The sequence below is a fragment of the Alnus glutinosa genome, chromosome 12 (assembly GCF_958979055.1).
Source record: "Alnus glutinosa chromosome 12, dhAlnGlut1.1, whole genome shotgun sequence".
In the NCBI taxonomy this organism is placed as follows: Eukaryota; Viridiplantae; Streptophyta; class Magnoliopsida; order Fagales; family Betulaceae; genus Alnus; species Alnus glutinosa.
Window position 1 is genome coordinate 15,090,103 of NC_084897.1, and position 9,933 is coordinate 15,100,035.

A 9,933-nucleotide genomic window follows, 5' to 3' on the forward strand; every position below is an offset into this window, starting at 1 on the left:
TTTGTTATTGTTCTAGTTTTTTTTAGTTTTTTAAGTTTATGTTATATTGTTACCCTTGCAACCTGTCATAGTAAATTTTAGATCTAAACTGAACTGTAATAGCTGTTTTTAGATCAGAATTTACATTCTCTTATCTCCTCTAGTGGAACTCATGTGTAAAAAGAGGCATGTATTGTTTGTCCATCTACTTTGACAGCTGCTCCCCAAGTCAAGATTCAGTCTTGGACTTTGTTTTTAGGAATCTTTGTACCCCTAATTACTACATATGGCCTTTTGGGTCTCATATTATAATGAAGGTTTCTCCTTGTTTAAAAAAAAAATACTCTCCAATAAATTATTAGGTATATTTAGCCCGGTTTAATACAAAATGTACCATCTCGGTAAATACACATCTAACATAGCCCTGTAATTAAATGTGTTTATTACATGTTTGATGTAGTATAAATCCTCCCAATAATAATAATAATTAAAAAAAAAAAAAAAAAGTAATGAAGGGAAATATAATTTAATTAAAATTAGTCATTGTTACACAATAATTTTATTAAAATTGACATAAATGGGCAATAGCCGAGGATCGGGATAATATTTATACTAAGAGTGGCAGTGTGTTCGCATATTGGGTTCTGATTATATCGAAGTATGGGTTTTGATTATATCGAAGTATGGGTTCAAGAGTATATATATAACTTAATCTTAACCTTATCTATTTAATTAAACGGATCAAACTCCTAACCCTAACCTTCTAATTTTGTATTGCGTTTGTGTTGGGTTCGCGGATCAAGTAAAAGATTGCCTATCATTATGTGACGTGTCAGGTTCGAGTCGTATTGAAGCATAAGTATAAGATTATATAGATCAACCATAACCTAACCCATTTAATTAACGAGTCAAACTCTTCAACTTTAACCATTTAATTTCGTGTTGAATTTGAATCGGGTTCGCGGGTCGTCCTGAAAATTACCAGCCCTAATATATACCTTCTATTCCATTCCCTCCACTAGGTATGTAATCGAGCCGAGCCGAGTTTGACATTTTCGGGACTGGATTGTTTAAGAGGCCCTTGATGAGTGCCAAATATTGTATATTTAGACCCCTTAATTCATATATCCTAAACCTTTAGCTTTGCTATTTTTTAATTTTTTTGTTAATTTTTATGTTTTGGTATTTTGCAGATTATGGAGAGAAAACGGTAGTTTTAAAGGAAGGGAAAAATGCAAATTTTAGAAATCAAAATCGAATTAGATTAAATTTCAGGTTCTGCACAAGTCATAGTATTTTAACCATAACTTTCAGCTCAAGTATCGGATTAAAGTAAAATCAGCGGCGTTGGAAAGATAATTCAAAATGCTACAAATCATTGTGAAATAGAATTTTCCTAATTCGAATTTCTGCTACATCATAATTGTCCCGCAATATAAGAACGCGAATTTCCTTGTTTCTGGCTGCTGCAGACACTTCAAACCCTAGCATTCTTTTCTCTTATTAAGGTTTTTGAGGAGTAAAGATGCCATTTTGAAAATATGGCCCTAAACCATAGCGTTCTTTTCTCCTATTAGGGTTTAGAGGGGTAGAGGTGTAATTTTGTAAAAGTTAGGTTTAATCTAATCTTCTGCTATAAATATCCCCTACTAGGCACCACTTAGAACATATCCCAACATTGTACATAGCAGCAGCTGGGTTCTTTGGCTTCTATGCTTTTGTAAATCTCTTATTTTTATTTTATTTTAATAAAATTTAGTATTTTCTTTTTAGTGATGAGTAGTTAATATTTTAACTAAGATTGAGGATGAAACCTCACATTCGATAATACTTTCATTTTTGTTATTTTATCTTATGCAATTCCGCTATTTATCAAATTATTGTTCAAGTCCAATATTCAATTAACTGATTTATTTCTTTTGATTGAATGATTTTTTTTATTAAAAGTTGGATATTCAATGTGTTTCAACCGATAGATACATTGAATGATTTGGTTAAAAAATGATATCCATTGTGATTTGTTTGTCAAAACGGATACATTGTATGATTTGATTTCAATTGAATATTCGTTGTGATTTGTTATTAAGTTGGATTCATTGAATGATTTAACATAATTTTTACGGAACCTTGAACAATGAATATGTCTCAATTGTTTATCGGGTGTATGAATAAAATACAAGAATGTGTTATTTAATATGGTGAGGTGGATTCTAAAACCTTAGTACTTTTTTTTTATTAATTCAATTTTTATTTAGGTTATTATTTTACATTATAAAATCTCAAAATTCGGAACTAGGTTAAGATAAAATTAGTTTAGATATAAATTAATTTTTGCAACACAATTTCATATTGATTTGACTTCGCACATGCACATACACTATATTGCAAACGATTCATGCGCTTGCGAGTTAAATAAATTTGTACATCAACCCTCTAATTGAGCCGAGCTCGAGCTCGAGCTGAACTTTAGAATCTTTGTCCGAGCAATACCTTGACTCGAGCTTGAGTTTGCTAAGTAAACCATATCGAGTCGAGCCGGGCTCGATAGGCTCAACTCGGCTCGAGCTCGAAATGTAATTAAAATTTTAAAAGAGCCTTATTCGAGCCCGATTAAAATTTTTTCAACTTAACCGAATATACACAGCAGAGAAAAGAGAGAGTTAGAGAGAGAGGGGCTTTCCCACGGTGAGAGAGACGCAGAGCTTTGGGATGATTTCTGCAGTTCTAAAGAGATGGGAGCTGGGTTCTGATTTTTCTTTGAAGACTCTACTGGCTGTGACCCACAACAAGGGGAAGATTTTCTTCTTTCTCGACTGCTGCAGGCCGAGAATCAGGAACAGAGAAAAGAGAGCAAAGAAGAGAGAGCTACTTTTCTGTTCAGAATTTGTTGGAAATCGGGACAGAGAAGAGATGAAGAGTTGAGACCTTTTTCTGGGTTTTCTTTCTATTTTTCTGGGTTCTGGCCGAGTGGGTGAGAGCAGAGTTTTCTACTTGTACAGAACCGAGATACAGGGAAGACTTTTGCTGGGTATTCTTTTATGAGTTTGGTCTCTTGTTTATAGGCATCCACCGAGAGATAATACGGAGGAAAAACAGGATTTTCTGCACTGTTTTATGAGAGGAACGAGGAGAGTTTTGCTGTTGCTGTTTTTCTGGTTTTTCTTTTCTTTGATGTGTGCAAGACGATGTGTGCAAGCTTCAATTTATAGAGGCTTCGAAGGGCTGGATTTCAACTGGGCAGAAGTGATCAAGGGTCCGGAATCCAGCAGGTGTTCGGTGACTCACTAACACAGCCAAGAAACAATCATCAGTTTCATAATATCACTTATCTCCAAGGAACTACTTGGTTGGATTCTAACTAATTACTTCTAAGCTTGACTTTGTTCTCTTCCAACTAGGTATCGATGGTTAAGATTGCTCAAGAACCGATCAAGGGTTGAGCGGTTTGAACGTGAGTTGCCTTGAGATATTTGTAAAGAAGGAAGGATAGGAGAATGTGGATGAGTGGCTGCAAATGGGCTGGGTTCTACACGTGCCGGGTGTCTTTTTAAACATGTGGGTTGAATTTACATGGGCCGGGCTAGATCATGTGAGAATAAAATTGGCTCATAATGCTATATATCAATTTTCGTTCAAATTAAGAGTATTACTTTTCACGAGTGTTTTCGTACCCTAAACAGAGTTCAAAAATTATGAAATTCGAAGGATAGTTATAGGACTTTGAGATGAGCGTTTGACTTTTAAATCAACCAAAACGGAGTTCGTTTGACCATATTTCTGTTGTTCAAAAGTTTAAGATCCGTTTGAACTTTTATTAAATTGAAACTATAAACGCGTATTAATTAATCAATAAATATTTATTTTCATATATATATATATACCTTATTATTAGGTTTTAAAATATAATTTAAGGCCATTATATTTTATGTGTTAAAATTTGAAGTGCTACATCACCAATGAAGGTCCGGCCAATGGTGTGATCACCTCAATATCCTTGGTCGGAGTAGATGCGAGTATGGGCATAGGGCCTAACAAGAGTAACCTAGCTTGTTGGCTGGTTGCAAAAATGACAAGAATGACCCTACCAGTCTTTCCTTGGGCATATTAACATAACAGTTTGGGTGAGAAACTAATGCTCCGTTTGTTTCGGCGTAAAATGATTTCCGGAAAATGATTTCGGTATTTTACGGTGTTTGGTAGGGGCGAAAATAACGGTCAATGAAAACCATTTTCGGTTTGACCGTAAAACCTTCGTTAATTTTTGGAAAACGATTTACGGTTTTAAAAACCGTAAATCGTTTTCCAAAATTATATCCTTCGTTTTTACACGCACGTTTGATATCTGACTGGTCGAATCCGGCAATAGTCGGTCGTTCGAAAATAGGCAGCACCGGAATCCGGCATCATCAAGTCACTGAAATAATGCCAGCGTCGGAATCCGACCACCGGAATACTGCCGGCTGCCGGAATCCGGCAACATCCGGCAACTGCGCCAAATGCCGGCGGAATCTGGCCGGAATCCGGCCTGATTTGACCGGATCCGGACACTGATCCGGCCGGATCTGGCCAAAATGGCCGGAATCCGACCTGATCTGACCGGATCCGGACACTGATCCGGCAGGATCTGGCCAAAATGGCCGGGATCCGGCCGGATATGACCGGATCCGGACACTGGTCCGGCCGGATCTAGCCAAAATGACCGGAATCCGGCCGGATATGACCGGATCCGGCTACTGATCCGGCCGGATCTGGCTGGAATCCGGCCTGATCTGACCGGATCCGGCCACTGATCCTGCCGAGATCCGGCCAAAATGACCGGATCCGGCCGGATCTGACCCTGCCCGAAGGTGTCCTGCGGGAATCCGGCAATTTTGGCCGGATCCGGCCAAACATGCTCGCCGGATTCCGGCGACGGCGACCGGTCGTCGCCGGATTCCGGCGACATTTGCATTTTCACTTTTCGTAATTTTTTCATGCGAATCAAACGCCGAAAAATATTTTCGAGAAAATAATTTCTTTTGAAATTGATTTTGTCGAAAATATTTTACGATGGAAACCATTTTACGTCGAAACAAACGGAGCATAAGATGAAATTCACCGTCAAAAGATGAGTACAAAAATTAGTAAGGAGAAAACAACACAAAACCCAATGCACCTAACACTCTATTTACGAATTAATTATAATAAAATATTGAGATTGCAATTAAATTATGTAAATTTTTATTATACTTATATTTACTCTAAACCCTATAAATAAAAACAATTATATTGTAGACAAATAAGTCAACGAGTACAATGTAGCCTTATAAACTATTAAAAATGTAGGACATATGTATCTAACAACAAATCACCCATAAATTCACATCTTTCTTTTAATTTTCTTCTACTTTTATTCTCCCATTTTAAATTTCTACACAAATTTCACCCGTAGGTATCTCTTCCTCTCATCTGTATTTTTTATTTTTTATTTTTTTTCGAATACAGTCCCATCTTCTTCCATTTCATTCCTTAAAAAAAAAACTCCCCAAAAGGTACGTAACCAGAGGAGAACCAAGCAATACAAGCAGGGCACCAGACTTGTCACCAAACGGCTGCTTTCGTTATCTCTTTCTAGCTCCAGTACACAAAAGGCCAAATAGGGTGCCTTCTATAAGAGTTAAAAGTCGGTTGAAATCAAATCAAAGGAGGTCCAGTCCAACGTGAACAATGACTGAGACGAGTGGTCGGCGTATTAAACCAGCCACGTGACTTTTGAAAATAAAAAACTTCACACTTTCCGTGACTTGCTCCTAGTCAATTTATTTTTTTTATTTTTTTTTTAGTATTAGTCAGCTTTATTAACTATAAAAATTAGAAAGAAAAAAATGTAAAATTAGTCTGTACATAATTAACCTAAATTACGTAATTCTTGAAAAATGTTAAAGCTTATTCTAATGTCTTTCTGAAATTTTTTTATGCTGACATAATACTTTTTTAATTAAAAAAAATAAAAAAATAAAATATCATATCAGTATAGAACGACCTCTATAAGGACACTAGAAGGAACTTTATCATTTCTCAAAATTCTTAAGGTATGCCAAAAAATAATTAGTCTTTAGAGTCAAATTTCGTTAAATATTTGACAGATTTTATTAGGCGTCGTATTAGCGCCAATAAAAAGACGATACGTATCACTCTTAATAAAAAAATAAAAATATATAAAACTAGAAAAAAATATTTTTAAATATAAATATATTTAATATTTATATGCATCAATTAACCCCCCCCCCCCCCCCCCCCCCTACGTTTTGTTCTTGCGTGATTTTTTTTTTTAAATAAAAAGAAAAAAAAAAAAAAAAAAATCAGGCAAGAACAAAATGTAAGTGGAGCGCCATATGATTCGGTTCACGAGAAAGTAGTTGAGCTTTCTCGTGAGTGCCATCAATGAACAATGTACTAATGGAAGTGCGAGTCAGGAGAATATCGCTACGAGATATCGTATGTTTATAATTTTTATAAAATTTTAATAATTTTATTTTTAAAATTAACTATTAAATACGTTGAATTCGCATGTTAAAAAAAAAAAAAAAAAATCAATGATTGGTTTGAAAAAATTTTGTGAAAATTTTGTATAAAGATTGGACTTATTATATAAATAAATAAATAAAAACAATCATTTTAATGTGGAGTGTTGAATTTTACAGGTTTTTTATTTCTTTTTTCTTTTGAAAATTAATGTTGGAGCACGTCCAATTCGTCTATCTAAATGCCGATTGATATGATAGTCCTTCTATATTCAGCCTAAATGCATCACTAATTAGTAACTATTGAGTGTATTACATTATATATCTCAAGTGGTTCTTCGTTTGTTTTTGGAGGTGTGTTATATGAAATAGAGATGAAATGGGATATGAATTGTACAATCAGAGTTTGAATTTGTGACTTTTAGTTTTGATATCATACTAAATTATCACTTGTCTAAAAAGTTTAAGCGGATAGAAAAAGATAAATTTAATTGTTTAATCAATACTTTAACAAATATGAGACTCGCATATCTAAATAAATTTTGAGTTGTCAGCTTTCCTGTTTGAGCAGAAAGACCCTATGAAAATTATCTTACATTTGATGTTCGAATTACTAACAATTAAAACAACAAATTGTTGAGAATCTAAAGTTCAGATAGCAAATATAAGAGAGCTAATATGAAACTCACATGTTCAAATAAATTTTGAGTTGTCCACCTACCTGTTTGAGCAGAAAAGGCCCTATAAAAATTCTCTTACATTTTCCGTTCGAATTGCTAGCTGTTAGAGAATATATTCTCCATATAATTGTGATTGGATATAGGCTTGGCAATTCGGGTTCATGGGTCGAGTCCGTGTCAACCCGACTGACCCGATTACGTAAACGGGTCCAACACGAACCCGACCCGATTACTAATCGGGTTAGAACATGTGACCCCGATTGCGAGCTGGGTAACCCGAACACGACCCTATAAACATGATTACCAAAAGAGAAGCACCCGATCGGAAGCTCAACCAAAAAACAAGAGAATTTGAAAAGAAAATTCCCATTCGGCCATTATGAGGAATAGCCCAAGGAAAGTTCTAAACAAAACAATAACAAAAATGAAAAATCTCTTCAACCCATTCGGTTCCCCAACCGAAAACAAGAACAAAAAACCCAAAAAATCAGTTAGAACATGGGTACATCTTCAAGCTTCAACAGTTCAACCCACACGGCTCAAATGCTCAATCAAAAGATTCAAAACTTCTCAATCCCAAAATATCCAAAATAATATTAATAATGGAAACACAAGAAATTACAATAATTACTTTTGAGGAAAATCCACTGAGAATCTAACAAAGAATCGCCAGACAACACTTCCTCTGACTTCACCGGCGATGATTCGCCGGAAATCGCATCCTCCGACGATCATGGAAGATCAGGTCTCTCTCTGTGTTTGATGGGTCGTTCAGGCCTCCCACTGCTCGACAGGTCTTTCGAGTTCATCAGATCACTTGGATCTCCTCTTGATCTCTCCCTCTGACTCTCCCTCTCTGTGTTTCTCTCACCATCTCTCTTTTCTATTTCGAATGGGAGAAAGAAGAAAACAAGAGGAAGGAAGAAGAAGAAAATAAAAAAGGAGAGAAAAGAATAAGAAAATGAGAAGAGGGTGACTCGGGTGAACGATTACAACCCGGGCTTTTGTTTTTAACCGGGTTATAATCGTGTTGGCAGGTCAACCCGCAGGTTGATCCGCCAACACGATTACAACCGGGTCATAATCGGGTTGACCCGGTTATGACCTGAACCCGATAGTAACAAACTCAAATCCGATTTTTCCGTATCGTGTTCGTGCCAGCTTCGCGGATCGTGTCAAAAATTGCCAAGCCTAATTGGATATAATAGGAGAATATATGAGATTGTATAATTTTGACTGCAATTGATTATAATCAAATCGCACTGTCTCTTATATTCTCATACCATATCCAATTACAATTATATAGAGAATATATCATCTAACAAACTCATAGTTGGCCCTTTTTTGCCCAAATTGGCACCATCATATTTGACCCATAGTTAGTCTTATTTTCAGCCATTTGTTGGCTTTTATTTTGACCCATTGTTGATCATCTTTTCGGCTTATTTTTATTAAAAGCCTATCTTCAATTATTGCTGCTAACCACCTCTAGCCATCGCCGTCAGCCGCCACCAACTCCAAGTTTCCGGCATCCACCAATAAAGGTTTGTGCATAGATGGAAACTCCAAAGACCAAATAATTTTTTTTTTTTTCCCACGTCAGATACTATGCAAGATCTATGGTGAGAGATCTGTAAAAGTATTGATTATCAAGAACAAGGCAAAAATAAAAAGAATAAAAAATTCGTGGGACTGTTGGATTGAACATTGGTGTTAGCCTGTAACTCTGATGCCATGAAATAAAATATAAATATAGAAGAAATTAAAGCTAAAGTGCATAATAATAACATAGAGATAAAGAGTTTTTACGTAGTTCGGTCTATGACCTACGTCCACAAAATAAAGCTCAAAGAGTTACATTATATTCTTATTTCTCTTAATGAATTTACAATCCAAATTATCCATATTTATAGAGACGTAGGAAGAATACAAAAATGTGTGGAAGAAGATCAAATCAAATTGATTTGATTTGATTATAATTAATTACAATCAAATTGTACAATCTTATATATTCTCCTACTATATCCAATCATAATTATACGAATAATATATTCTTTAACACTAGCCATTAACACAACAAATACAAGAGAGCTAATATAAGGCTCACTTATTTAAGTAAATTTTGAGTAGTCGGCCCACCTATTTGAACATAAGGTCGTATAAAATTTTATACTCGAATTATTAACAATTAAAATTTAAAAAAAAAAAACTGAAAATGCAAATTGGTATGCTATTCATGTGGTTTGTTCTTCCTTCTTTATTCAACCTTTTTTCCAAATTCTTCAAATATTCTACATTGACTAATACTTAGTGATTACTTTGAAAGATGCTTTTTGAAATATTTTATTGGTAAAATTAAACAAAAAGGCAAACTCTGATGGATCTGCTTGTTTTGTTTTTAGTGTCGTTTTGCAATACAGTGGGCTTTGGGGGCTGTCAGCTTTCTCTCGTGGCATGTGAGTGTTGACTTTTTTTTTTCTTTTTTGTCAAAGTTAGGTTTTGTATTCTGCGTTTTTTGTCAAAGTTTGTCGTCTAAGCAACACTTGATGGTAGGTGCCAGGTGGCATCACAAACCCCAAAGCTTTACGTTTTGGTCAAATTTCAGCACATATCACTCCACGAGGTTTTAGACCGACAATTTCGTTTCTTCTTCCGTTGTTGCAATAAAATAATAATAATTTGTTTTTTTTATTTGTTTTTCTTCAAGAGAAATACATCTTCTTGCTTTTGGGATATCTCTGAACTCTGATCACACCGGTTGGTCGTTTGCG

General features: G+C 35.2%; 1 long non-coding RNA gene across 1 annotated transcript; it reads right to left on the reverse strand.

Annotated features, from left to right (window-relative positions):
• Window positions 1-2,291: 2,291 nt before the first annotated feature.
• Window positions 2,292-3,419, reverse strand: LOC133851155 (uncharacterized). The gene is made up of 2 exons (XR_009895754.1): window positions 2,905-3,419; window positions 2,292-2,795 (listed from the first exon to the last, which is right to left on the reverse strand). It is a non-coding gene; the product is annotated as an uncharacterized LOC133851155 (long non-coding RNA).
• Window positions 3,420-9,933: the final 6,514 nt, after the last annotated feature.